Source organism: Gnatocerus cornutus, chromosome 9, assembly GCF_029298725.1.
Source record: "Gnatocerus cornutus isolate USDA-ARS CGAHR chromosome 9, icGnaCorn1.1, whole genome shotgun sequence".
NCBI lineage: Eukaryota > Metazoa > Arthropoda > Insecta > Coleoptera > Tenebrionidae > Gnatocerus > Gnatocerus cornutus.
This window is the reverse complement of record NC_142241.1, coordinates 7,020,127-7,033,325: the sequence shown is the minus strand read 5'-3', so window position 1 is coordinate 7,033,325 and position 13,199 is coordinate 7,020,127.

Genomic DNA, 13,199 nt, shown 5'->3' with positions numbered 1-13,199 from the left:
TTTTATGAGAGAGGAGACGACTGTAAACATTTTATTGCAATTATAAATAATCATAATGTTACATCGAATTGGACGTAATCCTTTGGCGGATCAACTTGATTACGGACTTGGAGAGAAGATAACATTTTTACATGCGTTTATTCGAAGCAGTTTTAGTTAGATCTTTTATTGGTTGTTCAGGAATATGTTTTATTGCAACGTACACCATCAGGTTGTCATTTTTTCAAAAATCTTCGCGTGGTTTGGCCATTTTTTCTCATTTCAAATCCCATATTTATGCACCATGCAGCTTATTAATTTCATTTTTATTTTTGTTTGCCATTTCGATAATTAAATATCTCGTGGTTTATGAAATGGTGGTAATAAAATCCGTTGGTATAATATTCTCTGGCTCACGCATACATGCTGTGCAAATAAATTTGAGCAATAAAATATCAATTTTTAAACAAAGGTAGTTATATGGTAAAATACATATGTGTTTTACATTTCCATAATAAAATTTATGGTGCTGTAAAATCCAAATATTCCAGATAAGCTGAAATCTGAACGAGTCTCGTATAAACGTGGTCGGCCACCATTTGCCGGTATAATATGCAATTAAGGTGTTAGTTTTTGGTATAATTTATATACCTTTGTTAGTTATAGCAGGCTTTCGATGTTTGTAAAGTAGCGCTTGATTACACAGTATCGTAGACCCTCGAAACGCATCGTCGAGATTTGCAGATGTTGATGGGTCAGACATCTAATTAAGGTGCTCGCATTTTCGGACTGTTATTAAATTATGTGCAATGCGTTTACTTACTTTTTTTAGTTTAATCATAACTTTGCATTCGATTCACAACGAGATGATGAATTTTAGCTTGCTTATTTGAAAATTGCTGCTTCATCTTCCATGCATCATTTAGCATATTGCCTTCATAAATCTTCCTCTGAGCGAGGCTCTTCACTGTCTTTATTATATGAAAGGTGACATTCTAATATTGCAAGCTACAGGTGGTTTTCCAAGATTACATCTAACGTTTGACACGTCACTATCTCTCAGAAAGAATGAAAATGTTGGTAAAACTGCAAATATCACATATTTGAAAATGACTGGCCGATCTTCCATGCATCATTTAACATATTCTTCCATGTCTCTATTATTCGACAGCTTTTTAAAGACATTCTAATATTGCAAGCTGCAGGTGGTTTTTGAGATTCTATCAAACGTTTAACACGTCACTTTCGGAACTAAGGACGAAATAATCGCCTTCGAAGTCGTTTGTTGTTCATAAACCCTTTTCCTAAAAGCAATATGCCTTATCCAAACACCTTCCACCCAATAATAATCTATAAGCCTCGTTGAAAGCCATTGACTGTATGATTAACATAATGGATGTTTTCACAGCTTCTTCCCGTATTGGTTTTGTATTTTAACTAATCGAAATAGCTCCAGGTAAGACAGGTGAAAAAATATTGCTGAAGCCTGCCAACCCTCAACAATTACCCCCGAACAACCACTTGACCACCTTAAAACATTCGACTTCAGAATCAAGTTAAAACATCAGCTGTTGGAAGTGGAATTTATGGGTAGGTGTAGACAAGAGAATTATAACCATCTCAAAATTCCATCAAAAGTCAGGTGTTTGATATAAAGAAACCTAAATAAATGGTGATCACGTTTTAATTTGTACTGTTTGCTTTAGTGGGATTCTCCACCACGTAAACGTTCTTGATTGACTCGATGTCAAGGAAAAATAAATGTTATGGCTACGACAGTGTCAGGGATCGCTATCCATTATTTACCAAAGAGCGGTCTCTTCTTCTATGTATAGATATGATCCGCTATCTAGACGGATGTTTATGTCGATAAATAAGTCGTTAATAAGTCGAAAAGCGAAGCTTCGATGACCTCTGACCGGGGCCGGACGTCGTATGTGGCGTGTTCTTGATCATAGATCGCATCGTAAAATGTTTATGTGCAAGGCACAAGGCACGCGTTTTGTCTTACATATCTCTACTAGACAGTTGTTAATGAAGCAGATAAATGTGTAAAGGTTTTGACACCGACATCAAAAACCTCGACGACCTTTCACCTCATCTCCGTCACGTTGCCGACTAGGTCTTTTCCCAACGGTCAAGTGTAATAAATAACCAGAGAAGCGAGATTTTGTTTTGGTTTTATCGGCATTTTTAGTTAATTTATTCCGGTTTCGAACAAATTAACGACCGACCAAAGGCTTCACCGGTGCTAATAGCTAAAAAGGTAAAAGGACATTGATATCTTATGAACTCCAGAACTAAGTTATTCGTACTCTTTTTCAGAATGAGCTTTGAGTGTTGGCAGTCTTATGATTATGACACTTGACATCTTTGCATATCAATTAATACGTAACCTCGAACTGTCAAAGAAGCGTTGTGGGATAACAAGCAGAGCTACCAACATATTTCAGATTCCGAAGCCTCTTCGGACCGAGTTTTACTCATTAACGTTATGGTTATTAGTTTATTAGGAAAAACTAAATAATTTGAGATTTTTAGATCAGTATCTCTCCAATTAGAAAAAAAAGGATTTGAAAGCATGGAAGACTGTTCTTATCTCAACCAACCAACAGCTAAATTTATTATTCCAAAAAATTAACATTTTTGCAGACATTTTCAAATATACGTTAATTAAAATCAAGTCGTTGATGCTCTCAAGGCTCTTTCTTACAAATACAAAAATCTTTAACCATACAGAACATACAGCAGCTGTCGTAACTCTGTTGTGCTCGTTTCGCAGTGTAATGAAATGTTAATTTGTTGCTTGTTTCTCAGGTTGAGAATAAACAAGATAATTATATTGCTTTGAAATACGCCATAACTGTTTAATATTCCTGGAGTGGTTTCAAAGGAAATAACTTTTTCAAGAATTCCGTATATACCATATCTAATTCAACCTCTCCATATCGAAATTTTCAGTTAGAGCCATAAAGGCAGCAAGATTTATAACCCGACGAAAAATTGGAAATCCCTGTAGCTTTCTGGGTGTGCCTAATTCTTCTTCAAAAATCCTGTAAAAGCTTCAAGGGTGTCTATTATTGAAAAAGAGCACTGACCGCAGTAGCCGCAATTACCACAAACACAAACCATAAACTCCACCAAGAAACTAATAAATCTTGTCGCGATGGTTCTCCGTATTTTTTTTTGCAATGGAACAAGTGACAAAACCTTCTCCGACATTTTGACGGACATCCAATCGGATATTCAATAAGAAGACCACAAAGAATGGTGGTAATCGAACACCGTCTACGCAAAAAGAAAGCACAAGACGCTGTACGTCAATTAACCCGCATTACTCGTTCATTTCATCACATCCACCGGCTCGTGCATCACCATCACCCATCTTCTCTTCCTTGCCCATCAGCAAATTGAACATAACATGCAATCTTCGCTGTACTGTGAAAATAAGTATCATCTCGTCTCGGTTTTCGGCCGTTTTTAATTTCGTTGCGGCCAATCATGGATGATAAAAAAGACGAGTGGGCTTAAAAGGGATCCAATTTTGGTTATGCATTTTTGCAAATTGTTTTATATGATCAATAAAAATGCAAGTTGGGGAAAATTAGGTACGGAGGTAATGAAAGGGCCGTGGAATGCTCAAGAATGTTTAATTTATGTGCGGCTAAGTCGAAAAAAATCGATGACAAATCACACAATGCCGCTCTGAAAATTATGGCGCGGAGATTCCACACAGACTTTTAAACCTTTATTTAGGAGGCCTCCCATAAAATCACCAAATTCACTAAACCTGTTGCATTACAATTTTAATCGTATAAGGCAGAGTCTGTTTAATTTGCTTTTAATTTATTCAGAGTAAAGAGCCATAAAATTGGCAAACATTCTTTGTGGGCAAAATAGGTCATCAGTACCACTGCAATAAAACGATAACTAAACATTACAAGGTAAATATTTTACAAGGGTGCTGTTTGATTAATAAAATGTGCACTTTTATGACCGTTGAGGACTCACCGACCGAAAAAGGCTCAAAGGGAAGCTATAATAAATAGTGTACACATAGCGGGCCCAAACCTTTTTATTATCGGCGGCTTTTATGTTGCAATTTCGTCCCACCAAAATAAGTGTGTGTTTTTAATGAAGAATCAGTATAAATTAGAAATGTTTTCGAAATATTTGTATGTATAATATACACATAACGGAACATCTGCTTAGGGACGCTTTATTCTTAGTAAGGGTTAAACTCAATATTTTTCTACAATTTTGAAAGGAGAGAATAAAAATCCCAAGAGATGAGTTGATATTTCTACCTGTGGAAGTTATGTTTTTACCTGGTAAGACAAAAATAAGACGAGGCAGCTGACTCAGTACAGCAGGATCGATCGGAAAATAATAATCAATAAAGGAAAATCTGAAACTTGATTCAAGTTTTGTTCTTCTATTCGTTTGAAAAATATTTCGTGATTTATAAACACCAGCTAAAACTATTTTGTTATGAAAGAAAAACCTGGAAATTATAGGTATGCCGCAGTGTTTATAACATTGTTGCGATAATCATTGCATTCAAAACACTGATATAATTTTATTGCAGATTGAAATATTTTGGCAGACTCTGTCTGAAGATAACAATATATAAACTGTTATTATTATAAACTCGTCCAATAAAACAACTTATTTTGGTAACAGGATCACGCGCCTTGTGGACAAAAGATTTCAATATCTACTAATCGCATCACGTGATTGACTTTAATCAGTCACTAAACAAATTAATCCGTCACCTTTAACCCGCCTGATAAGTGCAATTTTGAAACATGATTATCTCGTCTAATTACCAAATTTTTCAAAAAGCAGCTCAAGTTTATTGCCAAGCGTTTTACCCACAACCAGTTCACCGCAAATTAATCATCGGCGATAATCCACACCGAAAAAAAGACTCTTAATAATAAGTTTTTTGTTGTAGAAAAGAGCCGTTCTTCCAAGTCTTGTTACCATAACAATGTAGTTAATTATAAGCGACGTAAAAAAATAGCGTCGATTTTTTGTATTAATAAAGCCGAGCTTCAAAAGCAAGGGCAGACAGTCATCTAATAAATGTTTTTTTGCTCTGTTTACTACCACAGCAGATTGGGTAAGCTAGTTAATATTCGCCCAAAGGTGCCGAAGCCTTTACCTGTACCGCTTTGCAAGGTGCTAATCAACGGAGAATCGCTTGCTACCTGCTTTTCTCGCGAACACCAACCTAACAACTACCTGCACACTCAAATCAGATGCACCAGTATTTTTTTTGTGGCGGATTATTACTGATTAGAGCCGAAAAACGATTTTTTTCAGCACTGTCGTTGTAGGGTGAATTAACACAAAAAAGAAATAGGCCCGAGAAGTAACCGAATTGGGAGAAAAAAAAAGATACGGCTTGACACACCTTAAAAACGATCACTGGGACAAGGCTTGAATAATTGTCCTGTCTGTTGAATAAATTGGACAGAAAATCGTCATTTAGGTGATTAACATTTTGCCGCGATGCGACGGTTATAAACAGGTGTCTTTTTTGTATTTTTTTAATGGCAACTAAACTTTACTTGCGCTATTAAACGACAAACTCTTCCTTGCATAAATCTGATCATTTATGACAGCACTTTATGGCATCTCATTCTTCAAAAAGGTGAACACCCTAAAAATATGACTACGTGTGGTGTCGAGGGAGGTCGTCCTTGACGTGTCTCCGTTTCTGCAAACATTTTACGATAGTTTTGGAGGATTTTATTGTTATTACCGCCGTTAATACTTATTATGAGCATTGCCGAAATAAAGTGCCGACTAGCCCAAAAATGACTTTCGCTTTTAACGGTTAATTTGCACAATAAATTTTATGGATAACGGAGGGTAAGTACCGCTGTAAAGTTTTGCACAACATCGACCTGTATTCGGCATTTTGCTAATGGTGCAGTTCTTTGTCGGATCGGCTCAATAACGGTAAAGGCGGCGACTTTTTGACTGTCGACTTTAAAACCGTTTTCGAATAATGGAACCAGATTTACATTGCGCATTGAAGATAGTTGCACGTAGTCGCATTTCGCGGAAATAGTTCCAAGTGGGCGAAATTTAGAAAATGTTATGCAGGCTTGTATGGCAGATGGGCACACAATTTTTCGTATTAATTAGTTATTATTGTATAAAATTATAGTAACGTTATCGTAACAGATGTTATATCTTCAGCTTCACAAAAAATCCGACTTGTAATTCTTCATCATAATACCTGATAGATCAAATCACGGCAACTGGTAGATGGTGCTGATACCATGTTATGTATTAATACCAGCAGCCACAATAATAATAAATTAATGCCGGTAGTCAACCTGCCAGCTTAGGGGCAGGAAGTGCAACACCACACGTGAGTACCACTGCAAATTACTTTTCAATTAATCACAGAAATTCCAAATTCAAGGTGTGAATTCTGAAAGTGACTTTTTTAGGGAAAAATTTCTCCGTTCCTACGACACGCTATTACTAATCCACTCCGTAAAGACACTGATTTAACGGAAACATCCTTACAAGGATTTGAAAACTCTATTAGGAACGCAATAAATGCTACAGACATTACTGGTAATGCTTTTCAAGCAGGACTGACACACTTTCTACATTTTACAAAACATTAAAATTCAAATTCACACTGATGCGTAATGAAAGAAGTCAAGTGGAACGAACTTCTTGGTTTTGGATTGTGTCAAAAATTTTCATGCTGTCGTGCCGGCATTAACATCGTTTTACAGTTTGTGCACGAATAAGGACATAATGGGCCCCGTTCACAACAGTAAACAGCAAGAAAAGACATTTAAGTTTTTAGTAAACAATGTGGGTATATTGAGAAAATGTTGAACTCTTGAATTTTCCGAAATAAAAGAGTATTTCTCAAAATATTTCCCAGGTGTACATATATTAAGAAGTACAGTAGACTCTCGATAATTTGAAACTCAAGGGACCTGGCAAAAAGTTCAAATTATCGAAAGTTCAAAACATAGTGTGGTTCAAATAGTCGAGAGAAAGACAAGAAAAAATTCACAAATCAACGAGAGTTTCAAGGCAAACAGACAATAGTCAGGATAAACAAACCAATGAGAGAAGGAGCGTAAAATCCACAAACTCCACTTTGTCGAAATATCGTAAAATTTATATTTTGTAAGCTATTAATTCTTCTGGTGAAACAGATTTATGTTACGAAACTTCCAAGAGTCCTTTATTACAAGACATAAGTCAAAAAATGTAAATCTGATTGTAAACCTGCAATTGCATTTGTAAGAATGGCTTGTTCAGAAGTTTTCTGTTTTTTTTTTGTACGCCCACGCGAAGGACTTCAAGTTAACAAGAGTTCTTGTGGGAAAAATTCAAATTATAAAGGGTTGGCCGGAAAAAAATTCTCTATTTTACTTCAAATTAACGAGGGGCCAAAATACATTGAAAATTTTTAATTTATCGAGAGATATCGAGGGGACCGGGAAAAACTTCAAATTATCGAGAGCCTACTGTATAAGTATAGGAAAACTATTTATGGAGCAAGCTAAAAAAGTGCTGTTTTCTTGTACTAGGTGCGTGCAAAAGGCTTTCTCCAATCTCAATCAAAGTCATACTGGTTTTTTCATTTCGCTTATTTGGACAGATATTTTTAAAATGTTACAATTTTGAAAGATCGTGTTACCGTGTTAAGATAATATAAAAATTTGTTTTATAAATGGTGAATTTACCTTCAACTTCGTGATTCGTACATTATATTCATTCCAGGCTTCTACACATACTTTGCATATCATTTAACATTCCTTCATATATTATTTACGAAGCATTTTTAATTTTTATTAATTCTCTACGATACATCACACCTAAATCTGATTGTGGTCCAAGACTTGAAGAATGTAAATTTCTTTTTTTCTCATCCATAAACGATGCAAATGATACTCATGATAATTTATAGCAGAGGCGTCCTAAAAAACGTACAAGTAGCCCGACCGCCTCGCAAATTATTCAAATTAATAATTAACAAACAAATATTTTTTTTCCTTCTAACAGTCGGTGTGTGTGTGTATTTCCATATGGTTTTGTTTTTATTACCATGAATGAGTGAATAAGATGGAAGAAACGACGACGTCGACGCCTTGGGCGGCGTGAAATCACGACATCAACGAGAGAGAAGGAGAGATACTTTATTTATAAATAATTCATGGGAAGGTGGTGGATTCTGGGAACGGCGGCGAGCTGTGTTGTTGATATCGCGGGCGGCCGTGAGTGAGTGGAACAACGCGGTTAAATGACGTCAGATGGAGTGGGTCGAAAACGACGGCCTCGCAGAGTACAACCAGACTAGGACGAGACCGTAGCCTGTTTACTAACGACTGGCGAAAATTTTGACTTTTGACACACACCTTTCCAACAAGCTATACGTATTCCTGTCATCTTCCATCATCTTATTACGGCGAATCGTGTGCGATTATCCTTTTTTGATCTCTGAACTTGTTTCACAACTTTCTTTGTTATCGCCTCATCGCGTGCCCCACATTTTGGGTTTCTCAAGATTTTATAGAGCGCTTATTAAATATCATAAGGACACCAACACCACAAGCAACGCAATTTGAGAAAATTGTGAATCTCCTATGATTTCTAATATATTGGTAGTTCTGGTTCTCTTTGACAGTTTTACGTTGTCACTGTCGCCAACTTTGAATATCAAAACCGTAAAACAGAAGGAGCAGGAAGAATAAACTAATCCCATTTAAACGGTCCCTTTTTTTCCTGCTCTAGAGCTGCTTTTTATATCTTCAATTAAATTCTAAACTAGCTCACGGATTCTATCTCCCGACCAGTTGACAATTTGAATGCAAATAGGCTCACATTCGATCCGTGTTAACAAAAGTTGTCTGTCTATCTCTTATCGATCTGAAGAAAAGCCGCCTCTTAATTAGCGACAATCTGATTTTCTTGTGAATGCATGAAATTGAGTTTTATAAGCCTAGATCGTTATCTTAAAGTTTGATAGTGGACCTCGGTTACTACTTGTCTCCGAGCGTATTCTACCATGGCACTATTCTTAATTAAAAAAAGATCAGGTTTCAACAAATCATTTTCGTGTGGCAGATTTATCAATGATCGTGATCAGCGAACCATTTATGTGGCGGCGAAGCTATTGTGGACTCTTATGGTGATATAACTTTGAAATCGAATAGCTAAACCCAACGAAGGATTAGAGCAAAGTGGTGTTTGAATAGTTTTACGCCCCATGGAGTTGGACAGGTCGCGATGGTAGACCAACCAGTGGCGGAGCGTGCCAAAAACAGACAACAATGGAAGGGAATGGTGAAATTAGCCCATCGTCGCCAATTGCCCGTTCCAAAATGTTTATTTTTCGAGTTAGATCACGAAAAAAAAATCACACACAAATCACAAATCAATGGTGGTTTTGAGTGGATAACTTTTCGTTCTTCACGAACCGTCTCTGACGGCGGCACAGACCAACAGAGTGGGACTGTGGGAGCCGTAATGATAACCATGCCAGCGTGTCATCTCTATCTGATAATGCAACGGTCCAGTGGACGCAGACACGTGCACCCGTGGGCGCGATGTTTTCCAGCTTTGTCGTGCATATTAAAGGTTAAAATATCGTTGGGAACAAAAAAAAGGTCTGACCCTCCTCCACCGACGCGTACAAACTAGTTTCTGCGGACTTTTAAAAATTTCTTTTCGATAGGGTAAACGTCCCTAAAATGGCCCCTATTTTTTGCTGATGCTATTTGGGTTTCCGGAATGTTTATAGCCCAGGCTATCAATAAAAAACCCCCTAGAAAGGTGTCGGTTCTCCTCAAGCAGCACTTTCAAGACCGCATGAATCAGTTTCTCGTTATCCCAACCGGAAAGTCCTAAAGCAATTTTCCTTGGAACCCAACACGTTTTCGCCGCTCCATTTACCGATCACGGTGACCCCTCGGCGCGTTTTTTGCTCAGTAAATAAATGTCATTGTAAAGCCACAACAACGACCTTCCGTTGTGTCCGGCATGCACACATATCGAAACAAACTTAGCGTCCGTCGACCGCCGCCCCCCGCGCCACCGACACCAACGCAATGCTATGCCGAGGCGACCGTGATTCACCCGACTCGGTAAGCATCATCGGCGGCATGAATCAGGCAGGCTGTGTGTCTTTGAAGGATGCGGCAGTGAGCCACCCGCGGTCCGGGGCGGGGCTTTCCCACAGTCGTGAGCGTGACGCACGGAGGCACGTGTTGCTCGACCTCGGGCCAGACACGAGAACACCGTGCTCGCCACAGCCTGCTTGCTTGCTTGCTCACCCACCTGTATCTCGGCAGCAAACACTGCACGCTCCCCACACATGTGCCAGTGGCGGCGCGGAGGCGCGGATGGCGCCGAGAAGGCGGAAATTGCGGAAAACCAGATCGGAGGAAATGGCTTTCAATGGTTTTCATGGAATCGAATATGATACTTTGACGTTAGGCCGACCATCGGAATGCTTCTATCGACACTCGTGGATTATACCAGAAGCTTGAAAGAAGTTGAAAATCTTCAAATAGTGTAAATCACAAAATATAATACATAGTTTCACAATGTGCCTCTCCTCGCCTCGCTGCAGTTGGCACCTTTTTACGTTAGGCTTCCAACTTTGTCAGTGTCAAAATGTTTGATTTTTTTACGTCGCCTTAAATTGTTACGTTGCTATTTTTGAACAAAATGGGTTTTCACTTTTATAAATAGGATAACAGAATGGTACAACATTGGATCCTTTTATGTGTTATTATTTCAATCAAGAAACATTCTATACTACAGCTCATTACTATTGGTCCACTTATTAAAAAGTAAAGTTGGAGCAGCCCCTAGCAATTTTTATCGAAAACAGTTGGCAAAAAAGCGTTTGACCTTGAAGCAATTGGGACATGCGTAAAGTCCGTTTTTTTTTAAAAAACCACCAACACCGCAATTTCCCCTGCATTACAACCGGCAACATTGCCTAGGGAGATTTTTGGTTAGAAAATTGTTGTCAAATTTTTGACATTTCTGAAAATTAGGCAGTGTTTTCGTTAAAAACGTTTCTTTTACAGCCTGTTGGATTGAAAATTAAATGATTTAATAGTAAGACTCGGCACAGCCTGAAAGGCCATTTTGTGTAATCAAATAGAAAATTAGGCAATTAACCTATTTGATTTTATCACCAAAAAGTCACCATCGACGACGTTGCCGGTTGTAAAGTGGTGGGAGAGTGCGGTGTTGGTGGTTTTTTAATAAAAAAACGGACTTTATATGCTAATCGTCCTGTGCAAGTTTGCTAAAACTTGTTAAATTCTTATTTAAATCTCTCTTTTAGAACTAACCTTTGATTAATTTTTAACTAATGTGAGATGTTGATGCATCAAACGTTGACAACGTGTTAACCTCAAAAATCGTTATTCAATTTTCCCCTAATTTGCTCCCTAATAAATTAAAAGCCGGATTCACACCCGAGAATTTTCGAAAATTTACACAGGAGAGTGGACTAATAGCAATGAGCTGGACTTTAATTTCATTCCCGAATTTTCAAATCGCGGATTTGACGACAAATATGTAAAAAATTAAGAATGGACTTAGCTACTTAACGACCTTAGCCGACGATTAGTTTGTATCAGACACAGACACTAGGGAAAAACAGTTAATGCAAGAGTATATCCAAGAAGGCCTTGTATGTCATCGTTGACAGGAAATGCATGACAGTTCAGTAATGTCAAAGTCCACGTGTGAATAACGTACCATCGCGCTCAAAAAAATCTAAGACAGTGAAATTTTAGTCGATTATTCTTGGTTTCAAGTCGTGTGGTAATTTTTTTAGTAATCTATGAGAATTTATTTGTCAAAATGACATGTCTAAATTCTGCCATTCTGGGATACAAAAATCAGTTACACCAACCCACTTCTAACGTGGGCATGGCTATAGTTAGATGATAATGAAGCAAATGTTGACAAAACGGCAGTATTCCTGTCTCGAGAAAAATTTTTCAATTTTGAAAAAAATTTCAAATTTGACACATGTCACATATCGGAAAGACGGATCCAGCTTGCAATAATAATGTCTACATGAACATTTCAGTTTTGGAAGTGTTTAAAGGAACATCTTGTCTTAGTTTTTTTTTATCGCGATGGTAACAAAAAAACAGAGGCTCTTTGATTACCATTTTCAAATAGACCGACAACGCCCCGAAAAGATTACATTTCGAATATCTTATAAACTAATTTTGTAAAAGACTTGTGGGGCATATAATTTAGATATTTGAACGGCACAAGGATTTTTAATATCTCAAGGATACTTTTAACTTATGTATCTTCATATGTTTGTTCGTTTTAATTTGTCAGATTTCCTGTAATTATGATAAAATTTAAAAACCTTTTTTTTGACACACATAAACTTCATTACGCTCCCTCCAATTTGTACACCTTGTGGTTAACAAGTATTTAACTTTTACCGTTAATTTGTTCGGGGGAAACCATCAAGAAGTCATAAAACGGCCATCATGTGGCGTCGAAGGGATTTGCTAAAACAGTCATGGGCACCGTCTCCAAAGAGATCACTTCTTTGTTCCTCACAGTAGGAAACTTTATGGAAATGAACCCTAAATAATGTGTGCATATTTTCGTCGGTTTTCGGGATTACGACCACAATAAGTTGTATTACTCATTTTTACACCTCCAGTGGCTTAACTTACGCACAACTGCAATTTATTGTCTGTTTCAGGAAAGAGATTAGATAAGCTGGTCCTCTAATGCCTTAATTTACGACGGGGTTAAGAGGGCGCGCGCTGGGGATTTTGATAATTACAGGACAGGTTTAAACCGGACCATAGCGTTAGTGCAACTATTTATTAGAAACCGCAGAGATAATTTGTCACATTTTATCCATTATTATTTGATCTGTAATGTCATCATGGATGTATTTTATCTTGTGCATGCAAAAATCCGACAACCGCTGCGTCCTGCAAGAAGCTTTGTAGCACAACCCGAGCTTCAATCATCTCAAAATTTAAACCCTGAGAGTGTCTTTTATTATTTCGCTGAATATAATGGATAATGACTTGAAAAAATAATTTGTAAAAATAAACGAGTGAGTACCTCAGGTACCGCCACTGGTCGACATCGGCATACCTGAGGTCCGGATCCAGCCGAACGTCTGTGGGAACGCGCCGAGTGCATCATCTCACATCCCC